The sequence below is a fragment of the Humulus lupulus genome, chromosome 2 (assembly GCF_963169125.1).
Source record: "Humulus lupulus chromosome 2, drHumLupu1.1, whole genome shotgun sequence".
NCBI lineage: Eukaryota > Viridiplantae > Streptophyta > Magnoliopsida > Rosales > Cannabaceae > Humulus > Humulus lupulus.
Genome location: NC_084794.1, coordinates 97,291,864 through 97,319,308, shown reverse-complemented (window position 1 = coordinate 97,319,308; position 27,445 = coordinate 97,291,864).

Here is a 27,445-nt window from a genome sequence, read left to right as displayed (position 1 = left end):
GACCAGACTAGTGTGTGAGTTTCCTGATGTATTTCCAGCAGACCTGCCAGGGTTGCCACCACACTAAGAGATCAAGTTCGTCATAGAGTTGGCCAGGGGTGGAGCTAGCATCTAGGACACCTTATAGAATGGCTCCAATAGAGTTGAAGGAACTGAAGATTTAGTTGAAGGAGTTACTGGATCTAGGATTCATCAGACCCAGTTTTTCACCATGGGGCACTCCAGTGTTGTTCGTCAAGAAGAAGGATGGGATCTTACGGATGTGTATTGACTACTGAGAGCTTAATAAGTTGACCATTAAGAATAAGTATCCACTGCCCAAGATCAACGACTTATTTGACGAGCTACAGAGGAAGATAGTGTTCTCTAAGATCGACCTTCGGTTTGGCTATCATCAGTTGAGGATTAAGGTGGAGGACGTACCTAAGACCACGCTCCGTACAAGGTATGGACATTATGAATTCCTAGACATGTCTTTTGGATTAATCAATTCCCAAAAAACCTTTATGGACTTGATGAATAGGGTCTTCAGGGAATATTTGGATACGTTTGTGATCGTATTCATCGATGATATACTGGTGTACTCCAAATCAAAGACAGAGCACGAGCAACATCTTCGTCTGGTGCTACGGCAATTGAGAGTTTAGGTTGCCCCAAGTAACATTGTTGGGCCACATTGTGAGTAATGAGGGAATTCTAGTGGACCCAACCAAGATTGAGGCAGTGAGAGATTGGCCCAGGCCGAGCATTGTAAAAGAGGTTAGGAGCTTCTTGGGATTAGCAGGGCACTATCGACGGTTCATTGAGGGATTCTCCAAAATAGCTACAACGTTGACTGAGCTGGCGCGTAAGAAGACCAAGTATGTTTGGAGAGATAGATGTGAGAACAGTTTCAAGGAGTTGAAGCAGCAACTGATCACCGCTCTGTCATTGATTCTGTTTTTTTTTTAATTTTGCTGGTGTGATTTAGAGGTATGCTTAGGTTCAAACTTAGGAATTGATTTTGAGCTTTAGTGAGATTATGGAATGGTTTTTGGGATGTTAATGTTGGGGTTTTATGCCCTAATTAAAACCCAAATTCTTTGTAATCTCATTTTATTATCAATAAAATAATAGAAATCATTTTTTAACTTGGTCAATCACTTTGCTCACATGTTTTATTTTCATGATTATTTGTTTAATATAAACTTCTATTAAATCCCGAGCATATAGCTAATCTTATTTATAGTGACGTAATCACAGTGGAATATAAATATGATTATATGTTCAAAATAAGTTAGTCCTAAGATTAGTCAGTGCACCGGATTTACACTGACTTGCCAATCTACGATATGATCTACTTACACATTACAATGTTATGTTCTTTCCAGAACATTAGCAAAGTAGATAAGATCGGATGTATTTGTTACATCGGACTGGACCGATATTGACAGTTGATAAGATAAGTAAACATACCGTTATTATATATTCTAGTCATATCATATAGTTGACCATAGGTCAATTCAATCTCAATTCTGAGTGGTTAGTATTCTAATTGATTGTATTATTTGAGTTCTTTGACTTGTTCGTTACCAGCTTACCCTACGGACTAGCCCATACTTACATCTTGGGAACTCGGTAGTATAATAGAGTGGGAGTGTTAATCATAGATATGAACTTCTACAGCTTCTGATGAAGAAGTGAAACGATGGTTTCCTTTTAGTTTGGTCCAAGGTGTTAAATGATAGATATCTCATTTCAGTAATTAAATTAGTTTACTGAAATATCATTTACAAGGAACTAATTGTTTTAAGGATAAAATACAATGAGGGGTAAAACGGTATTTTAGTCCTATCTCATTGTAGACCGTCTATAGAGGATTGAGTGACAATTATGGTTGTAACAATGGATAATTAATAGTGTATCTATATTTGTTATAGAGCGTTCTATGAATTCAAGAGTGCAATTCCAAGTCTATAGTGGAGTCACGAGGAATTAATAAGTTAGTAAATTTATTTGTTAGATTTATGATAACTTATTGGAACTTGATTTCATAGGCCCATGGTCCCCATTGTACCTTGGATAAAATCATCTAGATAGTCTCAATTAATTGATTTAATCATCAATTAGAATTATCAAAGTTGACCAGGTCAATTTTGGATAGTTTCACAGAGTTGTGTAAATTTGAGAAGAAAAGAGAAATTATGGCAGATTTATTAATTAAGATAAATTGGTATCTAAATTAATAAATAAATTTAAATCAATGTTCAAATTATAAATAATTAATTTGATAAAGGATTTAAATAATTATTTAATTAATTAAATCAATATAAAATAATACAGGCCTTGATTTTAAGTCCAATGGGCTTATAATCAAATGGGAAATTTCACGGGCCTATAGCCCATGATAATTTCGACCTAGGGCTTCAAAATAGCTATTATTTTATTGATTTTTTTAATTAAATTAAATGGCATAATTGAGTCTATAAAAGGAGTGCTTAGAGAGAAGTCAAAACAGAAGTTAGATAAGTCACAAGTCAGTTTTTCTGATAGTTTTATATTCTCTCTAAACACAAGTCCTTTTCTAAGCCAATTTGTTATTTTCTCTTCTTCTCTCTATATCTATCTCATGTGTTGAGAATTGCCCACACTAGTCTAGGTGGTTCTAAGGATACATTGGAAGATTGTGAAGAAAATAGAAGATCGGTTCAGTTTCTTGATAATACTTTGCGACAGAGAGGATACAAGAGTTAGAGAAACTGAAGGAAGGACTCTTAATTCCGCTGCGTATACTGTAAGTATTATATTATTTGTTTCTCTTTGAATTCAATTTTAGAAACATGTTTTAGGCTATCTTGTATTAATTTGTTTAATATTAGATATACATGAAAATAAATAAAGATCCTGTATAAGCTTTTTCCAACAGTTAATACTGTTGGGGCTGCTTTGATGTGAATTCTAGACTATTTTCCAAGTCTAGGTTTTGAATTTGGTGAATTTTGGAGAGATTGGCTTGTAGAAATGCATGGGGATTGCTGGGTTTTGGGCTTGAGTCGCGACCCTGTTTTTCAGGCACCATGGCCCATGTGTGCGAAGAGGCTTAGGGAACCTCTGATTTAGCCCAGGCACTGTGGCGCAAGCAGGGCGCGTCGCGGCCCGTGTCCCATAGAAAAGAGCCTTAAGGCTCTCTGACTTGTAGCGGGCCGCAACTCAACTTAAGGGAAATGGCCATTATAGGGTTTTAAGCTCGGGAACCCAAATTTAAGGGCTCGGGAAAGGCTCTACTGCCTGATTTAGTAGAATTCGAGGTCCTGGAGGCTAGGATATTAATCCGAGGTTCTTATTTGATTTAGGGCTTGGTGGACTATTATTATTAATGTGTTGTGACTAGGTTTTACGCCAAGACTCGGGTTTAGGGGATCGTGCTCGGGATTGCACTAGTCAGTCAACTTGGGACATAGGTAAGAAAAATGTTTGTGCCCATAGAGTAGGACATTTCCCTATTAATTGTGTTTAATGTGTGTGTGAATATTTGTAGTTGATATATTATGTTTTGCATGATTATGAATGATCGGTGAAGGCTGGGGACGATAAAGGTCGAGATCAACTTTAAGCATGCTGAATAAAAGAGGGCCAGATAAGTGATACACAAATGATGAAGCTTAGAGAGGATGTCTTAGTTGAAGTAGCTAAGGACTATTCAGTTTTAGAGATGGATTTACTGAGATGCAAGGATCAGATTTATGTTCCAATGGACATGGATATTAGACGAGAGATCCTTGATGAATCTCACACCACACCATATTCATTACATCTAGGCACCACGAAGATGTATCAGGATCTACGGTTGTTGTACTGGTAGCCTGGGATAAAGAAGGACGTGGTTAATTATGCAGTGAAGTGTTTAACCTGTCAACAGGTAAAGGCTAAGCACCAGTGGTCAGTGGGGTTGTTACAACCTTTGGGTATTCCCGAGTGGAAGTGGGAAGACATTTCTATGGACTTTGTATGAGGCTTGCCTAGGATAGTGGGGTAACATGACTCGGTATGGGTGATAGTGGACAAATATACCAAGTCGTCTCTTTTTCTGCCAGTAAGGACAAACTATCTGTGGACCACTATGCAGAGTTATATGTGAGAGAGATTGTGCATCTCCATGGGGTTCCGAAATCTATAATGTCGGACCGGGATCCAATTTTTACCTCCAAGATTTGGGGTAGCTTACAGAAGGCTATGTGGACTCAGTTGAAGTTCAGTACAACATATCATCCTCAGACAGGCGGGCAGTCTAAGAGGACAATTCAAATATTGGAAGACATGCTTAGAGCATGTGTGCTAGACTTCGAGGGGTCTTGGAGTAAGTACCTCCCGTTGATTGAATTCTCATACAATAATAGTTATCAATCGATGATTAGAGTAGCTCCATAAGAGATGTTGTATGGAAGGAAGTGTAGGTTGCCCATTCATTGGGATGGGATGGGAAAAATGAAGTATTTGGGTCTAGAGATGGTTCAGAAGACTAATGAAGCTATTGAGAAGATCCGAGCTCGAATGCTTGCCTCACAGAGCAGACAAAAAAGCTACGCTAACCCTAAGCATAGGGACATGGAGTTCCAGGTAGGGGGGCACGTGTTTTTGTGAGTTTCACCACTGCGGGGAGTGAAGAGGTTTGGAAAGAAGGGCAAGCTGAGCCCTAGGTTCGTAGGACCTTTTGAGATCTTGAAGGGGATCAGGCAGGTAGCCTATAGATTAGCACTGGCCTCGTCATTATCAAGAGTTCATGATGTGTTTCGCATCTCGATGCTTCAGAAGTATGTGTCAGATACGACCCATGTATTGGGATATGAGGATCTGGAGCTATAGACAGACTTGTCCTATGAGGAGCGACCAATTCAGATCCTAGATTGAAAGGACAAAGTTTTAAGGAACAACACAATTCCTCTAGCTAAGCAACTATAAGCCTAAAAATACAATGAGGTTTGCTAACTAAACAACTATAAGCCCTAAGAACATAAAAGTGTTGGGGTTTGCTATTTAAGCAACTATAAGCCCCAAAACATAGATATCATAACACATAATAACATATCACAACATAACATATTATAGCATAATCATAACATATAAGCATATAATAATTATCCTATTTTCCTTACCAAAACCGGGATTTTTTAGAACAAATACGGGACTTGGAACACTCCTAAAACAAGCAATAAAAATGGTGAGTATTTCTAAAGGGTAAAGAATAATTGTGGAAACTAAACCTTCAAAACAAAACTTACCAAGGAAGATCTTTAAGTTTCAAGAACCTAATCAAAAACCAATATCAAAAATTAGGATCTGAATAAAAGGACTAAAGAAAACTAAAGAGTTTTAAAGGATTGAACTTAAAGAATAAGAGTACCTTAGTTGACCTTATGGATTGGTCTAACTCCAATACTGAAATACACTTAACCTCACTTCCCAAGTATTTTATAAAGCTTAAGAATGGCAAAGCTTTTTCCCAACCCAAGTGTTTATCACTCTATGGTAGTACTAGCACCTTGGAGTCTGATCACAACTGAAGAATGAGTGGAAGCGCTGGGTACTAAGTCCTATTTATAGAGTTCTAGGAATAAATATATTATTTTTGGCTTTGAATAAAAATAATGAATAAAATTGAAAATAATTGAATATTCGTTAATCAGAGGCTGAAGACTCGGTCAAAACTATTCAGAGGTAGGTCATAAACTCGTGCTAATTTTTAGGGTACAACATTTTCCCCTCATGCTTGATGTCATCACTTTCTGACATGCACAGTAGGGGCTTTTAGGCTTCTGCCATGTAAAATCATGCATGCCTACTACTCAAGTACTGGACACATGGTTGTCTGTAATTGGTGTCCGTTCAGGTTTCGAGGACTGTGACAACTGTCCTATCAACTTTTTGTCGTTGTATGGTTCATTTATTATTGACCTTTGGATCTCGAGCTGACCCAATCAGATGGCCGAATTAATTCCCATAGTTTACGTATAAATAGGGAGATTAGACTTGATCCTTACCACCTTTGCATTCAAAAACTTTCCTTTCAAAAACAAGGTTTCCCTTTTTCTCTCAAATTCTTCCCAAAAACATTCATCATGTTTCATACTTTCAGAAGCTTTCAAGGAACTTCCTATGGACATATCGACATCTTCTTTGAATGAACATATAATCTATAAGTATTTCCTCACCTGATTTGAATATTTCAATTCTTTATTTTCCAGTGAGTTTTTTTTTTTTTTTTTTAGAAAAACGTTCTTTGCTCAATATCATTTAGGTTATGTGTAATGCCCTAAAATCCCTAATGCGGTTTAATGGCTGGATTAGTGGGCCGGGAGGGCCATAATTGTTTTATTATGCCATTAAATGATTATATGCATGTTTATGTGAATTATATTATAATATGGTGTTAAACGCATGCATGTGGGTCCACATTTGATTATAAGGACATTTTGGTAATTTGGCCTGTTGATGGCATATTTGTATATTTTGGTGCATACTGTGATTTATGGATGAGATCTCATTATTATGTGGATATATTCGAGCTATTCGGCATGAGACGGTCTTAGGTTGCAAGTTAGCGGTTTTGTCATAACGAGGTCAATTATTGGGATATTGGAAAATGATAATGTTTATTTGAGGATATATTGGGAGTTATTGAGATCAGGAGGAAATTCTGGGAGTTTTGACTATTTTTTCCCCGGGGGTGTTTTTGGGACCCCGAGCATTAGGATTTATTTGAGGTTACTTAAGCTTGAAGTAGTCTGTCAGAAAGAAACTTACGTTCAACACCTTTCTCTTTCTCTCGTTAGTTCTTTTTACCAATCGTTGCAATTTCGACGAAAACTTGAGTTGTAGGAGTCGGAATCAAGCGAGGATTGAGGCATAGCGATCCTAGGAAAGATTAGAAGCTTCTTGACTGAAGGATTTAGCGAGAAGCAACTTAATCAAAGGTAATCCAAGCTTTAAGTTTTGATTTTTAGAGTTTCTAAGCTTTGATTTGGATTTTGTGTGTTGATGAGTTTTTGATTTGTTTGAGCCTCGGATTTGATGATTTTGGATCATTGAGATGTTTGGGAACTTTGATTTTTGGATTTGGAGATGTTTAAGTAGGTTTTTGGAAGGTTTAAAAGGTGATAAATCGAAGTTATGGCAGGTTTCCCATGTGGGGCCGCGACCCTATTCTTGGGCGCCGCGGCCCGAGCTTGATGTTGATGACGGTGGAGTTGAGGTGGACTGGGGGCCGTGGCACTGGGGAAGGTGAGTCGCGGTGCTTGCCCCTGGTGCTCCTATCTTGTCTGGGGGCCACGGCTCTTGAGGGTTTTGAGGCCAAATAAGTGTTTTGATCATGGGAACTCAAACCTTAGGCCTCGGGATCGTTCCTACTACCCGGTTTAGTAGGATTCGATGTCCAGGAGGCTAGGTCTTGGTTCGGGAACCTTTGTTATTCATTTTATTGATGGATTTCCATATTTGGTTATGACTAGGTGACCGCTAAGGAACTTAAAGACAGATCGTTCTCAAGGGTCGTTCTTTTACTAATTCTCACTCGAACCAGAGGTAAGAAAACTGCACCCTATGTGTATGACATGCGTGGTTATTATAAAGGCATGTTGATGTGTAAATGTGGACATTGATTGCATATTAAATGCTTAGCAAATTGTGCTTACTTGTGAATGGCACTGACTTACTAGTCAGAATCGGCAATGGTGTCAAATCCGTCTGTGAGGCTGTGACTTACTAGTCAAGTTCACAACGGTTTGAACACTGGTCGTGTGTTACTGACCTAAGAGTCAGAAACAGCATAAGCATCATGAACGTAGAGCCGATAAGAGATTAGATCTAATCGACATTTGCACTGAATGACTTATATGGAGCATTAATGATGGACTGACCCTGAGTTCGATGAAAATTATAAGCGCTTGTCTAGTCTATGACTAGTTACTCAGAGCCAGGGCCAAAGGCTTAGGTGATTGTTTTGTCACATGGCTAAGGGAGCGGTACCCATAGTAGTGACTCTATTGTCACTCTGTAGGTTTATGCTGGTGACTATTTCATCAGATACCTATCTCGTTTAAGCTAGTGATCACTTATTTGTAATGGGAACGGAAGCCACCTTAGTGAATTTTTCAACTGTCACTCCTCTGTTATGGACTGAAAGTCCTGGATGGTTATTATGATCATCATTTGATATTATATTCATGCAGTATTGAGTTTTCTTGCTGGGCTTTGGCTCATGGGTGCTATGTGGTGCAGGTAAAGGGAAAGAAAAGCTCACCCAGCCTTGAGTGGAGAGATTAGGTGGTGATGTGTACATATGCGGCCGCTTAACCACCACGGCCAATGAGTTCTCGGGGGAACTAGGGGGTTTACCCTATTTTTTGCCGCTTAGATCGGCGGGTTGTAAATTTCAAACAGAAATGACCATTTTGTATCGTAAATAACTTATAAATGTTTTTATGGGCCCATGAATAGTTTTATGTTTTAAATAAAATATATCATTTCCTTTTGATTGGTTTTCCACCTTAACCTATTAATAACACTTAGAAGCACATTTTTAACCAACGAACTCGGTTAGCGAGTTAAATTCATGGTTCAAAGTTCACTGTAACTGTCTTGGGGTTACCAGGGCGTTACATTATGTCTTAGTGTAAATAAGAAATAAGGTTTGGTTTAGGCTAAATGAGCGAGACTAGGCTTGTTTAGAAATAAGGTATTCACAAAAATGGGCAAATGTTATGGGTTTTACAAAGAAAATGCTACTGATAAATCGATTAGAGTACCTGTTTGGGTGTAGAAGCTGAAAGGGTTTTAGGTTTTGTTCAGGGTAGCTTAAGGGTCATGATTGCTTAAGCAGTTTTGCACTAAACTGCTTGCAAAAGAAAAGTTGTGGGTCTAACGAGTCTGACACACGAATCCTGAAGTATCAGGGAATTTCGAGAAACCAAAGCATGTGGCCTAGGACTATGCGTGGAACCACGCATTGAGGCTAGAACACACCTTAGCTCGGGTACATTTTAAATCCCAAAAGTAAACCACTTAAACCCTCAGATTTTCGTACCTATAAAGTCATAGCTAGTAATTATCTTAGGTCGCCACTAATAAGTCGCTTTGTCGTCAGGCGAGCTAAATCATTGCCCCTCCAAAGAGAAACGCCACAAGCTCCTTTGCTCAGAGAAAAAACAAAGGCAAACAGGTTGCGTCTGACTCTCCCATTCCTAAATTCGACCCTATGGTGGAGAGGGAACTCGTCGTCGACCCCAACGTGTTCTTCGAGGCCAAGCGTATAGTGTCCCGAATAACATCTCAAGGGAAAGTTAACAAGATCCTATTGAGTCATGGGATTGAGATGGAAGCTAATGGCCTCCAAGCCCGACCTCTGTTGGAAGGAGAGTGGAGTTGCGCTCCTCTCCAAGATGACTATGGGCCATGGGGTGATGAGCACCTGAAGGTAGATGCTAGCCTCCCACTGGACTAGTACTTCGTAGATTTCCTGAACTACGCTAGACTGGCACCATTCCAGCTCCCGCCAAACTCATATCGACTTTTGGCGGGGTTAAAATATATGTTTCTGAGGCACGAGTGGGAGGTCCCCACTCTAGTAGATATTATGTATTTTTTCTGCCTCAAGGCCAGTCCTGACCAAAAGGGGCGAGGTGACAGTTTTTACTACCTCACTCATTTCCCCAACTCAGCCTTTGTCATCGACCTCCCCAGCCACCCAAATGACTATAAGACTTATTCTTTATGTCAAATGAGTTCAAGAACTATGAGCACCGATACTTCAACCACCCTCGTAAGTCCTCTATCTTTATGAATTCATCACATGAACTTTCTTATCACTTTCACACCTTTTTTTTTTTGTTTAAGTATCCTAACTAAGTTCATTCTTTGTGTAGCTATATTCGCAAGCACAGAGCGGTCTGAGACCCTCGGGGGTCAATATGAGACTTTTTTTAGTCTTCCTCCGAAGGAGAAATACTTCCGTCTGGTTATGAACGATGCCACCATGGTGGCCTGCAACCTGATCAGCAAGGGCCAGACGTTGGTTCTCAGGACCCAAGCTCCTCTTCCCGTTATTCACGAGCTCCCTCCTCCTCAAGAGGCCTTGCCAACCAATGAAGATGTCGAGGAGGAAGAAGATGTGGCACCGCTGGTGCGAAAAAGGCGAGCTCCTGAAGACAATCAGGGGCCTGATCCCGAGTGAGCTGCGTCCGGCCCCTCCGGCCAAGGTAACCCATATAGAGAGTTAGATTGGGCTGCTGCCAGTTTTAGGCTAATTCACTTCAACCCTAATCAACTCATTAGTCGTCACCCTACTAACCTGGACCTAAACACAACTCTCCTTCAGTGTGTGGACCATTTGGTGGTATGATATGACCATAGCTACCCAAAGGTACCATTGTCGTTGACAACACTCTCAATTTTAGGTCCTCCATTTTCGAGGAGTATGGGACAAACCGTAGGACCTGGCCTTCCTTGCGTTAGGGGGTATATGCTCCTGGTTTTAGGCAGTGCGTAGATGAGTCTAGCCTTGAAGAAGGACCTAAACCCCCTAGGACCCAAGAGGTGATAACTTTAAATTCTCTTCCAACTACATTAATCCAAGAGTTAGAAGTTATGCCTAGCCCAGTCCATAACCCCGAGTTGATCGTAGTAGATTCACCCCTAGCTCAGAGGGTAAGGTTCTTGCTCTTTTTCTTGCCTTTACATTACTTCGAATAATTATTTCTTATTTCTGGATCTTCTACTCGTTCTTTTTTTTTCAAGCGAAGAAATGGAGCTGCCAGATGCCCTAGGTTCGAGGGGTGCTTTTAAGGTCGGTGGGGCCGAAGTTGGTCCTGTGGTGAGGAAGACCAGACTCACAAAGAAACAAACTCCCAAGACTGGGGCTTCCACCGAGTCTCCAGTTAAAGACAAAGGTGCCAACTCCACCCGGGAGCAGCCACAAAGCCTCTTCCTCCAGCTTTGCCGTCAACAATCACAATTCTTCCGGTCTCGCCTCCTCTTCCTCATCATGTTCCTTCCTCAGTTTTTCAAGTGATCCACGGTGAGGCTCCCACAATCCAGATCCCAATTAAGCCACTCGACCTAGCAAGGGTCCCCGAGGAATTTCGGGGAATTGTGTACGAGATGACAAGCCATATGGTTCTGAAGGATATGGGGGAGCTTACTCCTGAGGACATCCTCGAGTCTGCTATGGGGATGAACCTTACTGTGAGTTCTCATTCTTCTAATTTTTCTTTTTCATTTCTCCTTAGTTTTTTCAACTAATCTTGACTTACCTTATCCTTTTGCAGTCTATCCTAGCTCAATTATGAGGAATTGCTTGGGTTAAAGCTTGGGATGAGGAGCTTCGAGCAACCCTAAGCTCCGCTCAAGAGAGCGAACAGACCACCAAAGCCACCCTAGTTTCCTCCCAAGAGAGTGAGCAGTTTGCAATGGTCGCCCTGACTGCCTCCCAGGAAGGCGAGCAGATTGCTAAGGATCAGGTCGTGGAGGTGAGCCATCGCGTGGACTGGCTGCAGACCAAAAATGAAGGACTCAAAAAGAATCTTGACGAGGTTGAGGCCAAGGCCAAAGAGGAAGTTGCGGAGTCATCAACTCAAATGGAGGAGATGCTTTATCGTTGTTGGGATTTCAACCAGTACGGGAACTTCTCATTTATGCAACCTGAGTTATGGGAACCATATCTTGCCAAGTTCAAGATTCAGTTCTCACAAGAACCCTCGGAGACCGCCGAAGCTTCTGACATCGCTGAGGGAGATGGCGAGGAGGTGACCTTTTCTGAGTGAGTTGATGGAGCTCAGTGATTTATTATTTTTGTTTTTATCTTTATGCTTCTATAATTAAGTCCCTTGGGACCAAAACAATTGCCTTTGGGCTCAGGTCGAGGTTCTTTTCTCCTCAAGATAACAATTTATTTTTTAATACACATCTAACTTGCGATCTATTTGTGTTCCCTTTAATCTATTATTTTCTCATGTTTGTGAATCCTTAGATTCTTGTACATTAAAAATCATAGGGGTTGTCTTTAGATCAGGATAGATTTTGTCAATATCTTAGTTGTATCCAAGATTTTGCTCGCTTAATTACGTCATACCTATTAGGAATCAGGCCTCGGACCTGGTCATATCCAGAGGTTTTAATAGGCTTAATAGCTTTATACCTGTTAGGAATCAGGCCTCGAACCTGGTCGTATCTAGGGGTTTTAATAGGCTTAATAGTTTTATACCTGTTAGGAATCAGGCCTCGGACCTAGTCATATTTAGGGGTTTTAATAGGCTTAATAGCTTTGTACATGTTAGGAATCAAGCCTCGGACCTGGTTATATCAAGGGGTTTTATTTTTAGAGATTTCTCAAACTTAGTTCGCGTTCAGAATTTTGAAAATTCGAGCTTTAAAAAGCCGTTGAATAATCAATTTTTCCAAACTTTAAGTTTTAATCTTTATCCAAATAAGCTGAACTCTCTTAAAAGCTCTCTTCGGTTATGTGCCCCCAAGCAACCAGAACGTATAAATGTTCTTAATAATCCAAAACGATAAAAAGGGGTATGTCCCATGGAGGTTCGATGTGAGGTCCAGCAGACCCAAAGTACTTGTGGGAGGTGCTCGGGCCATAATCCCTTGGCTTCATCTAATCGTTTCTTGAAGCTCACCTTCAGGGTCTTGTTTATGGCCTCGACCTACCCATCAGCCTGTGGGTACACTACCAACAAGAAACTCTTGGTTATGTCATATTTTTCACAAAAGTCTATGAAGAGATCGCTATCGAACTAAGTTCCGTTGTCTGACACAATCTTTTTCGGGAGTCCAAACCGACATATGATATTCTTCACAACAAAGTCCAGGACTCTCTTCGAGGTGATGGTTGCCAAAGGTTCAGCCTCTACCCACTTCATGAAATAATCGATGGCGACTACCGCATAAAAAAATCCTCCTTTTCTTGTTGGAAAAGAACCAATTAAGTCAATTCCCCATGTTGCAAACGGCCAAGGGGATGAGATCATGGTTGGCTCGATGGGAGCAGCTCAGGCAACTATGGCGAAGAGTTGGCATTTGTCACACTTCTGCACATACAAGATCGAGTCATTTGTCAGCGTGGGCCAAAAATAGCCCTATCTCAGTACCTTTAGAGCTAGGTTTTTCCCCTTGACATGGTCTCCGCAGAAGCCTTCATGTATTTCTTCTAAAATAGTATGCGCTTCCTCAGGCAGAACACATTGCAGGAGGGGCAGCAAATGCCCTCGTCGATATAGGATCCCCTCAACCATAACATACCACGAAGCTTAATACATGAGCTTTCTCGCATCCTTTTGACCGTCAGGTAGCTTTCCGGTTGTGAGGTACTCCACTATAAGGCTCATCCAAGTTGGTTTTATGTCAACCATTTCGACCTCAACCATCTCTGCTGTTATACTCAAACTTTCCAAGAACTCCACCTAAACTACATTCAATGTATCTACCTCTTTAGTGGTAGCAAGTTGAGCAAGAGCATCAGCGTTGGAATTCTGCCCGCGGGGGACTTGCTCAATGGAGCTAAACACGAACTCGGACAACTCGCCCTTAACCTTAGCTAAGTAGGCTGCCATCTTGAAACCACAAGCTTGATATTCCTCCAATATTTGATTGACTACGAGCTGAGAATCACTATAACATTGGGTGGCCTTTTCCTTCAGCTCTTTCACCACCCTTATCCCTACTAACAAGGCCTCATACTCAACCTCGTTGTTGGATGCTTCGAATATGAACCTGGGAGTTGTATGGAATCGATGGCCTTCAGGTGAGATTAAGATTATCCCAGCTCCCGATCCATTTTCATTAGACGATCCATCAACAAAGATTTTCTATAATTCCTGCACTGATTCCCTTATCAGCTCGCCTTGAAATCCTGGCACTTGGCCACAAAATCAGCAAGGACTTGGCTCTTTATTGCTGTCTGTGGCATATATAATATCTCGAATGTAATAACCAAGGTTATTATTTTCTTATAAGCTCCTCAAATATGATCTTAGGTTAGATTTAGTTATGACTTGAGTTGTGGAATAAATATTTCTTTAAGCTTAAATTATTTAAGTTATGATTTTATGACTTAGAAATAATTATAGTTTGGGTAATTATAATTATTTTAGCGTGTGATTAAATTAGTGTTTATTTTTATTAAGTATTAAATGCACATATTATTTTATGTATTAAGAAGTGAACATGTGGCATTAAACTAAGTCCAAGTATTAGAATTAAAATGAAAACAAAAATAGCTTAGTCTTAGGTTTGGCTCAAAAATAGGAAAGATTTGACTCTTTTTAAATTTTAAAGATAGGAAAGATTAGATCTATTTGAATTAAGTGACTATGTGTCAAGAAGATTTAGATAAATGGGGATTTAAAAGATTTAATTTAAGTAGCCAAATAACTAAGTAGAAATAGTAGTGTGATGGTTGAACTAAGAGTTAGATAAGTAAATGCAGTTTTTGTAACTTTAGGGTGTTGTAACTTCGAACCTAGTTTTGATATATTTATATTACGATTTTGGAAAAATATTATTTCTAAAATATTGTAGATAATTTATTTAGCTATCAAAGGGTATAAAAATAGCCTAAATCAGACTTCTACAGCTCTAGTTACGTTAATTTTACTGCAAAAGGGTCCAAAGTTACAAGATATAGGATAGTAGTTTGGACTTTAACTAAAGTTTGAACCAAATAGAAACTATGTGGCATACTTGGAGATGATGTAGTAACAAGAATGGAGTAATACTAGGCTGGCCAAAACCATATAGTCGAGGGAAGGTTTGATTTTTAAAATTTAAGTTGAATAGTGTGGAGAAAATCAAGGAAGGGAGTTGGGGTTTGAAGCCTATAAATAGAGACTTACCCTTAACCATTTTTCTCACAATCAAAAGCTCTCATATCAAAATCCATAGTCCCAAAAGCTCTCTCCATTTTGCCATAAACACTCTACATAGCCATAGTCGAAACATCAGTCCTTATAGTGCTCGGGATCTTTTTCTTCTATTTTCTTTATTTTGCCTTAAACACTATTTCCTTTCTAAACCCTATTATAGCTGAAATATTGAACCCCATCAAGCCAATATATAACTAAAATCTACCCAAGTATCCAAACTCTTGGTGTTGTTGTTGGAGATAGATATTAGAGAGAAGACTCGGGATTTCATCATTTTGGTTATAGGTTGAAGTTATGACTTTCTGAGGTTTAGAAAATTCTTGAAAGTATAGTTTTATTATAAGGCTCTAATATAAATATCTTATGTTGTATTTAAGGTTGATTGGACGTTTTCTATAGCAAGCAATCTCTTCTCTTTCTTTTTCTCTCCACACTCAAGGTAAGAAAAATAAGTTAGATTTATGTATGTATGTATGTATGTATGTATGTATGTATGTATGTATGTATGTATATGCTTTATATTTGTAGTCGCTTGAGAAATATGGTTGCTTAGATAGAAAATAAGCAAATCCCAAGATTTTTATCATTATCGTAGACTATAGTTATGTCTAAACCTACCTCTAAATAGTAGCAAGAGGACCTAGATGGTTTCTAACATATACTATATTTGTGTTTAAACCTACCTAGATGGTTTCTATCACATACTACGGTAATGAGTTAATGGCCATTAATTTGTAGTCTTATGATTTATGTTTTACGTTTTACGATTTATGATATGTTTTAGTAGTTTTTCCTTACTGGGCATTAGACTCATTCCTTTTTATTTAGATGTTGCAGGTAAATGAACATGGAAGGTGGGACGGATTCTAGGTGGCTTTGGCATGTGTATCGGGCGAGAACTAAATGAATGGACTGATGGGAACGATCGAGGATGACGTTTATGTTTTGAGTCTTTTTAATTATGTATTTATGATTTTCTGCATTTAGTATTTGAACATTTAATTAAAGGTTTGGTTTTCTTTATGATTTTATGTAATAACAATGGGATCTCGTATTTTGGATTTTCTAATAAAGTTATATTATTTTATGTATGCATTCAAAAATAATAGCTATGCCTTAGTAGTTTTAATGGTCTGAGGTCTTTAAGTTAGTCGGGTCATTACAGTTGGTATCAGAGCCACAGTTCATATGCATGAAGTTGTCCTTGATACACATGCAAAAATTCTGGATCTAACCGCCAATGTAAGTGTTTATGCTATGAATATTATGTTTATGTTAAAATCTAATGTTTTAGTCATTATGTTTTCAGTCAAAATGAATGGAGCTTTGACCTATCATGATATCTGAACCATTAAGGCATTGAAAAGGGTTAGAGATCCAAGGGATACAATAGGAGTGCTAGAAAGAATCACTCAAAGATTGATCATATCTCACAACGAGATAGTTCACCTTCAAATCGCTAGGCAAATTATGATGAGAGTCATGGAACAATATGCCCTAGTAATTAGGCTTTTTAAAGTTTCAAAATTGGAAGAATTATGGGAGACTATGGATGATGAAGATGATTTACTGGTAGCCATGAGATATTATTTTCTTATACTTAGGCTTACCTATAGGTTTGAGTTTCAATTCACCAATGAACAAAAGCATAATATCCTAATGAATATTCCCTGTGATAGTTTCGAGGCTTATGATACTGATGATTATGAGGAAATAATTGATGATATGCTAGATGAAGGGTAAGATGTAGAAGATCCTGATTTTTAGAATTTTACCCTAGTTATTATTAGTATTGTTTCTTTATTTATTTTGAATTATTATTGTAAGAAGTGAAAAAAACAATCCAATGAATAAAGTTGTTATTATTGATTGGCATGTAAGAATTTTGAATTGAATTTATTTGAAATCATAATTAATTTATAATTAATTCAATAAATAATGACTGAGTTCAGTGAGGGTGGATACAAATCAATGGATCTGGTTCTGTATTGAGAGTTTAGGGGGCCATAGTAGTGGGAACGATCATGATTTGGCTTTATATCTATAATATTATCTTCTACTCGATAATTGTTGATAGGAATATCTATCAGCATATTTAAAAAAATTTGTTTATTTTTTTTGTTTTACTGATCCCCTCCCTCAATATGATTAACTTTGGAACAACGACAAGTTTCGAGCCTGAGAAATAAGTCATATAGGGTGGTTAGAAACAGACTTAGAAAATAATAAAGATCACTTAATAGTCTGAGTATAGAAACACACCCTAGTGTAAAAAGATGGCTTACATAATTTTTCATAAGAAATCATAACTGATAGGTTTGAGTTATGCTTTCTTAGACTAAGTTGTTCCTTAGAAACTATTAGGGTAAGTTCTAACGCGTTTTTCTCGACTGTTAGAACTTTGCTGAAAATGTCGCTCCGAAGGTCTGCACGCACAAACGACAATGCCCCCAACATCGCAACGAGACTCACAAGGCCCCTCCAGTCTGAAGAAGGGGAAAACACATTGCCACTGTTGTTTCTAATAGAAACGCACCACCTCCAGTTGACAACAACGATGAAGTTATTCGGTTACGATGACAAGTAGAAGAACTACTGCAACAACAATGACAACCTCAGCCAGCAACTCAAGCACCCCTGCCAGAGCAGAACGGAGGATATCCAAATGGAAACTATCCGAATGAAGGATATCCGTACGGGGGATGGTCGATGGAAAATTTTGCACCCTATCCAGCTCAGTACATGGAACCAGTCTACGAGCATTTTCGGAAGTGACACACTCGTATATCTCGCTAGGAATGATAGAGAAATTAGACAAACCTTGTGAAAGATTTAGAACTAGGTATGTTAAGGAACTACCTTTGGGCGAAGTTGTTCTATCATCACGAATAGTACAAGGAGTACCGATCAAAGTCGAGGGCACATAGCTAGAAGGAGACCTGATAGAGCTAGAGATCAAGGACTTCGACGTAATAACAGCCATGGACTGGCTAGCAAGACGTGGTGCAACCATCGACTGTAGACGTAAGCAAGTGACGTTTGAAACCCCTGAGGGTCAGAAACTATGTTTTATGGGAAAATTTTTAGGACTACGGACACCGCTTATCTCATCTCTCAAAGTTCAGAGGATGATAGAGAAAGGATGTCACGCATTCTTAGCAAGCATCACAGATGTGGCACAGGAAACACCACTAAAAGTTGGAGACGTCCACAATATAAATGAATTTCCAGAGATATTTCTTGACGACTTACCAGGGTCACCCCTACTCGAGAAATTGACTTCACAATCGAACTAGTACCGGCAACTGAGCCTATCTCAAAGGCACCATACCGGATGGCACCTACCAAACTCAAGGAGTTGAAAATGTAATTAAAAGTGCTCTTAGACTTGGGATTCATCAGACCAATCCATTCACCATGGGGGCACCGGTTCTATTTGTGAAAAAGAAGGATGGAAGCATGCAGATGTGTATCGATTACCACGAGCCGAACAAGGTGACAATTAAGAACAAGTACCCACTACCCCGGATTGACGACTTATTTGATCAACTCCGAGAAGCGATTGTATTTTCAAAGATTGATCTACGGTCCAGTTATCACCAGCTCAAGGTAAGGGAAGAAGATATACCAAAGACAACTTTAAAGACTCGATACAGACATTACGAGTTCCTAGTTATGTCTTTTGGTCTTACCAACGCTCCAGCCACATTTATGGACTTAATGAATCAGGTCTTCAAGGATTACTTGGACAAATTTGTCGTGGTATTCATTGACAATATATTGGTGTACTCCAAGGACGAAGTCGAGCACGGGGAACATTTAAGACTGACCATGTTGCGACTAAAGGAGCATCGACTTTATGCCAAGTTCAAGAAATGGGAATTTTGGCTATCACAAGTAGCGTTCCTCGGCCACATAGTATCCAAGGATGGAGTCGTAGTAGACCCAACTAAAGTAGAGGTTGTGAAGGATTGGCCAAGACCTAAGAATGCGTTAGAAGTTAGAAGTTTTATCGAGCTAGCAGGCTATTACTGGAGATTCGTAGAAGGCTTTTCTAAGATAGGCACTCCACTTACAACCTGACCCGGAAACAGCAAAAGTTCAACTGGACGGATACATGTCAAGAAAGCTTCCAGTTGCTCAAAGATAAATTATGCTTACCACCCATACTTTGCGTACCAACACCCAACGACAAGTTTGTAGTATATTGTGATGTGTCCAAGCAAGGTTTAGGTTGTGTTCTGATGCAAAATGACAAGGTGATAGCCTACGCCTTAAGGTAGCTGAAGGAATACCAGCAACGCTATCCAACACACGATATGGAGTTGGCAGCGATACTCTAGGAACAAGATATAGCTACAAGGGTAAAACAGTAATTTTATTCCCTTTTAATTATGAACCATTAATAGAGGATTAATGTTGTATGTAATGATTATATCAATGGATACTTTATTCTTCAATAAAGTACTCAGTAAATATATGTCTGTAATTATCAAGAGTTCAATCTCATATTTATAGTGGAGTAATCATGAGATTAATAAATATGATTATTTTATCAAAGAGCTTTAATTAATATTGTAATATTTATTTGAGCTTGATATTATAGGTCCATAGGTCCCAAGGTGGCTCTATCAACATCATATAATGGTAAGAGTTGATACAAGGGTATAACTATAATTTGAGAATTTGAGAAGAATTTTATTCTTCAGGTCAAGTATGCAATTATATGATAATTGAGGTTGAATAATTAATATTATTTTTTGAAAAATATATTTATTAATTAAAATATGTAAATTTCAAATTTCATATATATAAATGAATAAATTAATTTTTGAAACTAATTGTTTTATTTGAGTGGGAGAAAATAAAATTGGTAAGTCAAAAATAGTTTTTGATATATTAAAATTTAAAAGATGATGATAATGATGATCATCAATTTGAATTTTGAATTTAAAATTTAAATTTTAAAATATGGTTGTCATCTTTTTCCTTAAAAAGATTAATACATTATTTTGTGGGAGATTGCTTTTAGTTAAATAATTAAATAAATGAAAAATGAAAAATCCCTAAAAAAGGAATAGTGGGTCACGCATGACACAATCCAGAGACTGTGCCATGCGTGTACCACATATATTGATATTGTATCAGTGTAGTTTTTATTTTATTTATTTAATTATTTAATAATTTGAAAATGGTTTTTTCAAATGCGGTAAGTTAGATATATACCTAAATCAAATCATATCATCATTATGATATTTTATAATATTACTATTATTATTAGGAATAATAAGATAATATAAATCTCTATATATGATATAGAAGAAGAAGAGAAAGAGAATTTTTTTTTTAACAATACAACACAATACACAATTCAGAATAGTTTTGAGAGTTTTTGTCAGCCAAAATCTATTTCTTCTTCTTTTTTATTCTAGTCATTCTCAGATCATAATCCAAGTTCTCATGTATTGAGAAATACTTGTGATTCTTAAAATTGCAAACTCATGTTCTCTATGTGCCCACACAAATCTTGAGGTGTAGAGAACATCCCAGAAGATCGTGGTTTGAGTGCTTAAAGCTTTGGATAGGAAGATCGAAAAATTCACAAAAAGACTCAAGAACACTTCATAGGCTTCAAGAGGTAATTGTTTATGTTCTTGAATTTTTTTGTGTTTATATGTTATATATAAATATATTGTATATTTATATATTTGTTGCATGATTAATAATATTGTATGTTAATGTTTATGGATTGTTTTCTTGGTCATATAAACTGTTTATATGATTAATAAAAATATTTTATTGTTGTTGTTCTTATAACAATGGACCCACTACGCCAATTTCGCTGTGTGCTCTGAATGTTTTTCCAACAGGTTCAGCTAGAAGTGTTTTCAGGTCGCGAAATGCCTGTTCGCATTCTTTGGTCCATTCAAATTTCTTGTTTCCTCTGAGCAAGTTGTAAAACGGTAGACACTTGTCAGTTGATTTTGAAATGAAGTGGTTTAAGGCCGCCACCTTTTCAGTTAGGCTTTGTACTTCCATACACGACCTAGGCAAATGCATCTCTAGCAACGACCTAATTTTTTCTGGATTCGCTTCTAACCCCCCTTGTGTTGACTATAAACTCTAGAAACTTTGCCGAAGCAACTCCGAAGGTGCACTTCTGGGGACTCAACTTCATGTCATATTTCTCAATATGCCAAAACATTCTTCCAGGTCGGATACATGGTTATTGACAGTATTTGATTTAATAATCATATCATCAACATACTCCTCCATGTGTTCTCCCAATCTTGTTAGCGAACATTTTGTTGACTAACCGTTGGTATGTAGCACCGACATTTTTCAGCCTGAATGGCACAAATTTGTAGGAATATACATTATGTTCAGTCATGAAGTTGGTATGCTCTTGGTCTGCAAGGTTCATCGCGATCTGGTTATATCCAGAATACGCGTCCATGAAAGACATGAGCTCATGACCGGATGTGGCATCTATCAACTGATCAATTCTTAGTAGTGGGAAACAATCCTTGGGACAAACCTTGTTGAGATCGGAGAAATAAATACAAGTTCTCCACTTCCCATTTGGCTTTGGGACTAGCACGGGATTAGCAACCCTAATTGGGTATTTTGCTTCCTTGATAAATCCGCATTTAAGTAGGCGAGCTACTTCTTCTTCTAATGCTTCATATCGTTTGTCCCAAAAATCCTTCATTTTTTGGACTTTCTAGGCACATTCTTGTCCAAGTTCAAAGTATGCATTATTACACTCGGACTGATTCCTACCATATCCTCATGCGACCAGATGAATACATCCAAGTTCTTCCTCAGGAATTTGACCAGCTCCTTCTTCCTTTCGGCTTCAAGATTTTTTCCAACTTTCACAACTCTTGATGGTACCCCTGGGTCGATATTTATTTCCTCGAGCTCCTCTATTACTTGGAGCTCATACCTATCTTCGCCTAATCGTGGATCAATGTTGTCCCATTGGGTGACCTTGTCATCCCCTTCTCGAGGTTCTTCCGTCCCACAGGCAACTTCAATTCCCTGGGACTCCTCACATCCTTCTCCAATGACCATCGCTTGTTGTCCAGGTTATGATTTCCCCTTCATAGCAATGTTGTAGCATTCTTTGGCAGTGAGTTGGTCTCCTTTTACTGTGCATATCCCTGAAGTTGAGGGGAACTTCATTGCCAGGTGTCGGATCAAGGTAATGGCCTCAAAAGCCATCAGTGCGGGTCGTCCCAAAATCACGTTACACGTAGCCGCACAATCGATTACCACAGACTCAAGTATTTTAGAAACAGTTCATGCCTCTTCTCCCAGCATAATCACCAGTCTGATCATCCCTATGGCTATCGTTCCTTCACCTGAAAATCTGTACAGAGTCATTGAGGTCACCTTCAAATCGGTTATGGACAATCCCATCATTTCTAGGGTGGACCTGAAAAGCACATTTATGGAACTTCCATTGTCTACCAGTAACATTCGCACCCTTTGATTCGCGAGCTGCACGGTTACCACTAATGGGTCATTATGCGAGAATTGGATATGGCTAGCATCCTCTTCCGTGAAAATGATTGGTTGTTTTTCCAACCGTTGTTGTTTTGATAACCGCTGCTCCGGGACAAATTCCACACCGTTATTGAGTTTTCAGCTCATTAATATACCTCTTTTCATCCCCGCTACTCGTGCCCGCCAAATGAGGTCCTCCGACAATAGTAGTTATATCTCCTCCTACAATTGGGGGAGGGTCCACTCGGTTCTGATCTATCTGAACTCCAGGCTGACCTGTCAGGGCTTCCAGAGCTAGATGAGAATTCTGCCCAGCAGGTTGATTGGGAACAACCTAATTTTGGGTGTACTGCTCTAATGGTCTAGCCCGAATGAGAGTCTCAATCTCATCCTTCAGCTGTCAGCAATCATCGGTGTTATGACTGATGTCATTATGGAATCGACAAAACATTGAGGGATCTCTCTTCACCCTCTGATGCCTTAAAGATTCTGGCTTCTTCCACGGGAGGCGATTAGAATTTTCCAGGAAGATATGTTCCCGGGTGTCCGTTAGGTTAGTGTAGGTGACATAAATGGGCTTGAATTTCTCCACAGACTTGTTCTTCTTTGTGCCGTTCTGGTCACCCTCATCATTCCCCTTCCTCTTATTGTTTCCCACTTGGTTATTCTGGATAACAGGTTGAGCTGTAGCTGCAACATATGTCACCACTCCAGCGGGTTGGATAGGGGCCTGGTTGGTTCCTGTGACAGCAAATCACGCCTCTTCCAGGTTTATCCACTCCTAAGCTCAGACTAAGAACTCATCTACACTTTTAACTCCTTTTTGTTGGAGTTCTTTCCATAGGTCGCCTCCCACTAGGATTTCTGTCCTCATTGCCATGAGCTTGGAGCTATCATCAGCGTCCCTAGCTCGTGCTGGAACATTGGCAAATCTACTTAGATACGCTTTCAGGGATTCATCAGGTTGCTGTTTTACATTGGCCAATGAATCGACCTCTACACGAGCTGTCTGTGAAGCTCGGAATGCTCTCTTAAACTTGGAAGACAACTTCTTCCACGAGCTTATCAAATGCTTCTTGTACTATTTAAACCACTGTCTGGTAGGTTCGACCAGAGTCGCGGGGGACATGATACATCTTAGATCAAACCCGACATTGTGGGCCATTATCATTGTGTTGAACATCCCGAGGTGGTCGGATGGATCTGTGTTTCCATCAAATGTCGACATCCTAAAGTCAATAGGATACGTAGCTGCTGCAATGTTTGGAGCAAAAGGTTCGAGCTCCTCATCAGACTCACAATCATCAATCCCCTTTCCAAATAAGAGCTTCTTCATCTGTTCCTCCATCAAGGCCTGTCGCTCAAGGGTTAGGTCTTTGGTCTCTAGGTTAGCTGAGGGCTATTCAACAGCTCCCACCCTATTGTACGCGTTTGATGGGTTGTTGTCCCTCTAAGCTCGAGCTTGGTTAGGTGGGACATTCCCATTATCGCGTACGATAGATGGACCTCCCTCGTGTCGAGTATAGCTCATATCTTGGTTGTGAGCTGGATACCTTCTTTGTGATTTCAAATGATTGCGTAGGTCGGGTTAGGGCTGTTCATCAAACCGCCCGCACCGCACCACACCGCAAAAAAAATGTGGTTTGAAATTCTTCGCGGTGCGGTCGCGGTTTGAATTTTCACTAAACCGCGCGGTGCGGTGCGGTTTGCGGTTTTGAATTATTAAAATGCGGTTCAAACCGCACCACACCGCATATTATAAAAATACTATTTTTTTATATTTATTTAAGTCTAATATGTTAAAGCCCAACCCAAAGCCCACTAATTTTAGGGCAACACTCTCTTTTTTCACTCAGCCGTAGGGACCTCCTTTGCCACTCGTTCTTCTTCTTTGCTCTGTGAAAAAAAAAATTGTTCATGTTCATGCCATTGTTCATCTCTCTCTCATTCTCACCATAGTTCTGTACATCTCTCTCTCTCTCCATTTCTCTCTTCTATATTTCACCTCTCATCCATGAACGCTCCAGGTATGGTATTTGTTCCTATATATATATATAATGTTTCAATTAGTAATATTCTTCCCAAATGTTGTTCTCTCATTTGCATTATTATGATGTGAATGTGAACATATATATTTATATTATTCATATGTTATAATATGTAATTTCCATTGGTGTCTTATTCATTTTTTCTTTTCTTTTTCTTTTTCCCCTCTTTTCATTTTGTGATGCGTCTAGATAACTTGCTATAATTGTCCTTTTTTTTTTTTTGGTAACAATCGATATCATCCTTCCCTCCCACCATTGATGATAAACTCAGTTATTTTCATCTTTAAGCCCATCAAAAAAAGCCAAGTGAAATTTCCACAACTAACAAAAAAAAAACAGTTAATTTAACATTTGAAGCAAATATAGAAACAAATCTTAAGTAACTAACCCTAATACATGAAAATTAAAAACACCCCATTAGATCAATGAGACTAAGGAAGAAAAAAGTTGAGATTTTTTTAGAGAAAAATTATGTTATGTTACCTTAATTCAAATCAAAGCATAAAACTTTAAATCAATTCTCAACACACAAATGTAGTTTCACTATTATAAACAAACCCCAAAAAGTCTATTGAGAGCAAAAGATATACAGATCTTAAAAAAACACTAATAAGATATAGTAAAAAAGCAATAACCAACATGGCTTGTAAAATATCTTTTATAGAAAATAAAATAGTTTTAAAGATATTTTCAACATTGTACTTTTTCTAAGTACATAAATTATAAAGCAATAACTCCATAAAAAAAAAAATTATAAAGCAATAACTAGTAAAATATGCGTATAATCTTTTTATTTATTTCCACTCATTGAAAATTAATTAGGCAAACCACAGTAATAATAATATTTGAATATATTACTCTTATCAACTTAGTTAATTTCTTGAAATAGTAATATAAAGTAGATGTAGATTGGATCATAAATAAATTAGAAAGCTTATTAGTATGTTATGGAGAGGGAATTATAGTATATACGTACGTTTACCCTGAACTAGTATATAAATATTTATTTTCATCAAACAATATAATGAACGCAAGCCATTTATTAATATTTTGTAAAATTTATTTCCAAAAGCAGAAGTTATATGATCATTTAAGTGATTTTTGTTTGGAACTGAATGTTAATACTTAAAGATTAAGAATGGCCAATAAAAATTATCATAATACAGACCCAATTCTTTGGATCCAAAAAGTCCTACCCAGATGCTAAAAAAACAAGAAAAAAAAAAGATAAGAGAGGAAGAACAAGAAGCAAAAACACAAAGAGCAATTAATTAAAAAGACCCAAGAGAGAAAAGTAAGTCTTCAAAAATTGGTACCTGAGACTGAGAGAGAAGTCACATTATAAAGATCAAAACTTTGGTTTTAAGAGAGTGAATAAAAAATTCAATAAAAATCAAATCTTTATATTCCTCTCACTAAATATCACTACTCAATATACTTCTAGTGTTGATTGAGATAAAAGGGAAGAGCAAAATGTGTAAGAAAGAAAGAAAGAAGAACTCTTTCCCCTAAAACGTGTGGAGTGAGAGAAAAAGCAATGAAGAGAGAGAGAGAGAGTGAAAGAGTAAAGATTTCTGTTGTGTTTTTAGAAAGAGTTGGGTCCATGAAGGGAGAGAGAAAAAGTGAGAGAGTTGGTTATGAATGTATTTGATAACAAAAGTTGGTGCAAACTAACAAAAGTTGGTGCAAATATATATAATTTGATATGAATGTATTTGATCACGTTTTATTACTGCCCCAATATCCCTCGATGTTATCCTTTTAATTTTTGTAATTTTGTCTTGGCAGTACACTTCCATTGACCCCTTTTGCATTTTAAACCATTTTAATAAATTTAATTACAATAAAATATATTAATTATAAAAGTAAATAAAAAATGAAATGTGAATGTGAATGTGTGGCGTGTGCATTATTGTTATTAATTAATTAGATCTTGAAGATATCACAGAAAGAAATTAAGAAATTTGAACTTATTACTTTTGTCCCAACTAACCCATACATATTTTAGTTTCGTGTACTTTTGATTTCGAAGCAGAATCATTCATTAGCAAGGATTTGCATTTGGTATTTGCTTCTGTTTCAGCAATTTGAGTACTCTTCCAAGGTCCAAACAGGTATTTTTATTGTATCCCAAATTCTACATATCTAAATGTCATTTTTAGTGCTCATATCATTTTTAGTGACATTCTAGGCAAAATTTTTAGTGTTATTGAATTGTCTCATTCTCAGTTAGTTTCTTAAATCATTTTGTTGATAAATAAGAAAGTATTGTAAATATATCAAAGTTGAAAAATTCCTTTTGGCTATGAATGATTATATTGTTATAGCATACTATATATGTGCCATAATTTATGAATATTTTCATTTTGATTATTTTTTTAGATGGAGCAAAGCTCACAATCCCCATCCGTTGGTACTCCCATCACCCCAACGAGCCAAAACCAGTTTGTTGATTCTAGTAATGCTTCTAAACCTCCTTTGCCTACTAACATTTCTAGAAAAACAAGTAGGCAAACATCTGATGTTTGGGACCATTTTACTAGAGTTGATGATGATCCAAAAGATCCTAGAGCTATTTGTAATTATTGTGGGCAAAGCTATGCTGCCGGTCATAGAAAACATGGAACTAGTACCCTTAGGAATCATTTGGTGAGTTTGTGTCAGAAATATCCTTTTAGATTGGAGGATAAAAAACAGAAAACTTTATTGTTTCAAAAGAAAAACATTGTTGGGTCTGAAAGTGTTGGAGGTAGTAATTTGGTGGCCGTGGGATTTAGTCAAAATGCTTGTAGGCTTGCATGTGCGAAAATGATAATCATTGATGAATTGGCTTTTAGGTTTGTGGAGCAAGAGGGATTCAAGTTATTTTGTAGTGTTGCTTGCCCTAAGTTTGATATTCCTTCACGTGTTACAATTGCTAGGGATATTATGAAGTTGTATAATGATGAGAAGAAAAAATTGAGAGAATATTTTGTTAAAAATTCA